We start from the raw sequence: 6,000 nt of genomic DNA, 5'->3' as shown, positions 1-6,000 counted from the left end.
CAATCGCATTTAGCTAGCAGTTATAGTCTGCAGAGCACCGTACTAAGCACTTGGGAGAGTACACTATAACAATAAATAGACATATTCTCTCCCCACAATGAGCTTACAGTCTATTCTGCTACTAAGTAGGACCAGCTTCACTAGACCTCTCTTTCTTGCCTCCATTATTTCTAGTCAGAGAAACAGCGTGGTTTAGTGGATTGAGCACGGGCTTGGGAGTCAGAAAGCCACGGGTTCTAATTCGCCACTTTGCTGTGTGACCTTGGATAAGTCACCTCACTTCTCTGGGCCTCAGTTACCTCATTTGTAAAATGGGGATTGAGACTGTGAGTCCCACTTGAGACTGGGACTGTGTCCAACTCAATTTGCTTGTATCCACCCCAGTGCTTAGTACAGTGCCTGGCACACAATAAGAGCTTAACAAATACCACAGTTATTGAAACGTTTTCCAAGACAGATGAGTTGCCCAGCCTAGCTATTTCCCGAATATTCTCATGAGCCTGTTAAATCAAATATAGGGCAAACAAGAATAATCTGAAACAGATTTCGAGTTCAAGGTGAAGGACAATAAAAGATTATTTTGCTATCTATTACAATTGGTCTATTAAGGTCAGCACTGGAAACACTTGTTTTCTCTTCTGAAAAATGGAAATGATAATGCCTGCTATTTATTTCAGGAATGTTGGGAGAACCAATTAGAAAATTCAAAATTGTGCACAGCAACTGTAGCAGTAAAGTTCTTTAAACTCTGCTTTGGTCCCAAGGAAAGAGTCCAGCTCTGGGAATCAAGGAAACTGTGTTATTTTAATGGTATTTGCTAAATGCTTTTTGGTTTTTTTGTTTTGTTTTATTGGCATTTTGTTAAGCGCTTACTATGCTCTGGGAAAGAATACTCAGGATGGGAAAATTCTCCCCTTCCCCTCCTCAGTCCCTTCCCGCTTCTGCCCCCCTTCAACTCTCCCATCTTTCCCAGCAGTATCTCTAGAGGAGATCTCCTGCCTTCTCTCAAAATCCACCCCCTCCACCTGCACATGCATTCATTCATTCATTCAATCGTATTTATTGAGTGCTTATCGTGTGCAGAGCACTGTACTAAGCACAGAGCACATCTGACCCCATTCCTTCAAACCTTATCAAAACTCTTGTCCCCTCCCATCTATCCTCCCTAACTGCCATCTTCAACTGTTCACTCTCCAATGGCTTCTTCCCCACTACTTTCAAACATGCTTATATCTCCCTACCCTAAAAAAACCCTCCCTTGGATCCCACGGTTCCCCCCAGTTACCACCCCATCTCCCTCCTACTATTCCTCTCCAAACTCCTTGAGCAAGTTGTCTATACCCGGTATCTCAAGTTCCTCTCCTCCAAATCTCTCTTGGACCCCTTCCAATCTGGCTTCCATTCCCTTCACTCCACAGAAACTACCTTCTTAAAGGGCACCAATGACCTCCTTCTTCCCAAATCCAACGGCCTCTACTCCATCCTAATCCACCTTCACATCTCAGTTACCTTTAATATTGTGAACCACCCCCTTCTGGAAATGTTATCCAACCTTGGCTTCGCTGACACTGTCCTCTCCTGGTTCTCCTCATCTCTCTCTCCTCATCATTCTCAATCTCCTTTGTGGGCTTCTCCTCTGCCTCCCGCCCCCTAACATTGCGGATCCTTCAAGGTTCAGTTCTGGTTCCCCTTCTATTCTCCAACTACACCCACTCCCTTGGAGAACTCATTTACTCCCATAGTTTCAACTACCACCTCTATGCAGATGACGCTCAAATCTATACCTCTCCCTCTCTGCAGTTTTGTATTTCCTCCTGCCTTCAGACACCTCTACTTGGTTGTCCTGTCATCACCTCAAGCTTCACATGTCCAAAACAGAACTCCTTATCTTCCCACCCAAACTCTGTCCTCCCCCTGACTTTTCTATCACTATAGATGGCACCATCATTCTTCCTGTCTCACAAGTCCATAATCTTGGCATTATCCTTGACTCCTCTCTCTCATTCAACCTACATATTAAATCCATCACTAAATCTTGTAGGTTCAACCTTCACAACGTGACTAAAATCCTCCCTTTCCTCTCCATCCAAACTGCTACCATGTTAATACGATCACTTATCCTATCCCACCATGATTACTGTATCACCCTCCTTGCTGACCTCCCAGCCTTCTGTCCCATGCTGGATTCATTCATTCATTCATTCAGTTGTATATATTGAGCACTTACTGTGTGCAGAGCAGTGTACTAAGAGCTTGGGTGAGTACAATACAGTAATAAACAGGTCCACTCCTTGCCCACAAAGAGCCTACAGTCTAGATGAAATAATTATGGTATTTGTTAAGTGCTTACTACATGCTTAGCACTGTTTTAAGCACCTGAGGCAAGTCACTAAATTTCTCTATGCCTCAGTCTGTAAAATGGGGATTAAGACTGTGAACCTCATCTGAGACATGGACTGTATCACCTAAATTGGATTTACCTCCGCACTTAGCATGGTACTTGGTACATAGAAAATGCTTAACAAATGCCATTTTAAAAAAATCCACAGGGGGATAGGATTACATACTTTCCCCTTCCAGGAGCAATGTGGTGAACAGTACCAAACGAAATAATTAATGTTGATTTTGGTCGAAGTCCTGATTCTCCAGTTTCAAGCAACTACAAAGATATTTCAGTGTGGAGCTCCCCCTGGAGGTAAGGTTCACTGTTGCTCTAGAGACAGTAATTTGTAATTTGGGGGCAGTAAATTACAATAATAAATTTAGGGACAGTAATTTGTAATTTAGACTCCAGAGGGTCTTCTCTGGAAAGCCCAACCTCTTGGAGATGGAGATGGAGTGAAGTGGAGTGAAATGGCCACGAGAAGTGACGTGGCCTAATGGATAGCGTATAGACCCAGCTTCTAATCCTGGCTCTGACGCTTGCCCGCCGTGTGACCTTGGGTAAGTCACCTCACTTCCCTGTGCCTCAGTTACCTCATCTGTATAATGGGGATGAAGACCGTGAGCCTCATGTGGACATGGGCTGTGTCCGACCTGACGGTCTTGGAAAAGGATAGGAAACAAATGCAATTGTTTCTACCCAGCTTAAACGTTTATATAAATGGACTCCACCTATGAATCTTTAGGAATTGTTCTCAACCAGGTCCATTTTGACAGGACAAAAGGGAAATGAGCCTGACCTGCTGGTTTTAATCACTGAACTTTCATTCATTCATTAATTCCACACTCTTCCCTGCCACTCCCCACCCCAGACTGTGAGCTCGTTGTGGGCAGGGATTTTCACTGTTTATTGTCGGGCTGTACTTTTCCAAACACTTAGTATAGTGTTCTGCACACAGTAAGCACTTAATAAATATGATTGAATGATTGAATAATTCATTCGTTCGTATTCGTTGAACTCTTACTGTGTGCAGAGCACTATACTAAGTTCTTGGGAGAGTGCAATACAACAATAAATAAATACAGTCCCTGACCACAACAAGCTTACCAATAAATGTGATTGAATGTATCTACCCCAGTGCTTAGTACAGTGCCTGGCACAGAGTAAGGGCTTAACAAATATCATTTTTATAAAAGAATGCTCAGAATTAGGAGTATCCCTGAGGCTGGACACCACTGATGAAGTTTTCCAACCAAAGAATCACCTAAGTGTGACTTCCCTGGTGGGCAGGGTCAGCAGGAATCTTGAAAATAGTTGGCTATCATGGGCGACAAAGGCCACAGGGGTTACTTTGGTAGCTAGCCTGGTAACCTCCTGTTTGTCTCAGGTGCTATCATATAGCATCAACACTGTGCAGTGGGACATTTTAGTCATAAATGGGTTTAGTTCACAAAATTCTTACAGCATGGCCTAGCGGAAAGAGCACGGGCCTGGGATCAGATGACCTGGGTTCTTATTCCAGCTTCACCACTTGCCTGCTATGTGACCTTGGGCAAGTCACTTAACTTCTCTGTGCCTCAGTTGCCTCACCTGTAAAATGGGAATTCAATACCTGTTCTCCCTCCTACTTAGACTGTGAAGCCCATGAGGGACAAGGATGTGTTCAACCTGGTTAATTTGTATCTCCTCTAGTGCTTGGCACATAGTAAGCATTTATAAATACTGTAATTACTATCATTATTATCATCATCATTATTACTCTTCACAATGTGCTGCAGCTCTGATAATTCTGTTGTATCTCCCAAGCACTTCATACAGTGTTCTGCTCAATAAATACCACTGATTGATTGACTGATAAACCCACTACTCCAACAGGATCATGACTGTCAGGAACAAGGGAGTGTGACATCACTAGCACTATAATTAATTCCTTTCTGAAGGTCTTCAATTCTGAAATCTTCCTGATTAGACATAGGCTCTTCCACCAATTACTGTGGGAGACTCCATCATCACCTTTGAAAAAACATTCCTTAAGAGTTGCCACTTTCCTGGTGCATGACCCTGGGCAAGTCACTTAGCTTCTCTGAGCCTCAATTTCCTCATCTGTAAAATGAGGATTCAGTACATGACCACCTCCCCCTTGCACAGTGAACTCCATGAGGGACAAGGACTGTGTCTGATCTGATTGTGTTGTATCTACCCCAGCGCTAAGCACAGGGCTTAACATAAGAAGGGCTTAACAAATACCTCAATTATTATAATTGTTATGTTACTGAAGCATGCCCCTATGTTCCCTCAAGTGCTACAAGCAAAAACAAACAGCAAGCAAATAAAATCATCCATAAAAGATAGTGACTCATTTAAAAGGTAGAAGAGTCAGAACACCCACTGATTATTCAACATTTTCTCTGTTCCTCTGCTGTCTCACACACACAGCTTTGTGGGTTTTTTTTCTTCCCAAACTCTTTTGAGATGAAAAAACCTCATGAACTAAATCCCAGCGTGTTGCCTTTTCACTTTTAGAATTGCAGGTGCAAAGTAGATGGAGAAACAGCATAGCAAAATGAACACAGCAGGGGCCTGAGACTTAGAAGGACTTGGGTTCTAATCCCAGCTCTACCACTTGTCTGCTGGGTGATCTAGGATGAGTCACTTAACTTTTCTGTGCCTCAGTGACCTCATCTATAAAACTGGGGTTAAGACTGTGAGCCCCATGTGGGACATGGACTATAGCCAACCTGATCAGCTTGTAACCACTCAAGCATTTAGTACAATGCCTGGCACATAATAAGTATTTAACAAATACCATAAAAATATTTTTTAACTAAGATAAAGTTTCATTAAGAATATGCCTTAATAATCTGAAAAACAACAGTCTGTATAAAACCAAGGGCCATAATAGCCCTTCGAAATAAATTTCATTCTAAAGTAATTCTTATTATAGTAAATAATCAGTGCTGTGAAATGAATGGAAAGACATCATTTTAAAAGTCTTATAGGAATAAGAGTATAATTATAAAAAACTAGATGTTCAGTGTGGTCTAGTGGAAAGACCATGAGACTGTGAATCAGGAGACCAGGGTTCTAGTCCTGGCTCTGCCACTTCCTTTCTGTGTCACCTTGGACAAGTCACTTAACTTCTCTGTCCCTTAGTTTCCTCATCTGTAAAATGTAAAAAAACCCACCTGTCCTCCCTCTCTCTTTGATGTGAGCCCTATTTGGGGCAGAGACTATGCAGTCTAATTATCTTGTATCTATCCCAATGTTTAGTAAGTTTCTTAGCGCATGGTATGCATCTAGTAGGAATTATTATTATTATTGTATTTTATTACTACTTTTATAAAGTATTATCACTTTAATAATAATATTTTGCTTCTCTCCAAAAAACAATACTTTTGCAACTGGGATGTCCAATTGATCAATTGTGTTTATTGAGTGCTTATTGTGTGGAGAGCACTGTTACTAATCATTTGGGAGAGTACAATTTAACAATATAATAGGCACGTTTCCTGCCCACAACAAGCTTACGCTGTATGTTTATCTCACTCCTATAACCTTTTAACAGAAGATCATCTCTCCTGATCAACCTTTGAATGAGCTGAAATAGTTGCCCTTCC

Source organism: Tachyglossus aculeatus, chromosome 21, assembly GCF_015852505.1.
Source record: "Tachyglossus aculeatus isolate mTacAcu1 chromosome 21, mTacAcu1.pri, whole genome shotgun sequence".
NCBI classification, from domain to species: Eukaryota; Metazoa; Chordata; class Mammalia; order Monotremata; family Tachyglossidae; genus Tachyglossus; species Tachyglossus aculeatus.
The sequence above is the reverse complement of the archived record's forward strand: the minus strand, read 5'-3'. Positions refer to the sequence as shown.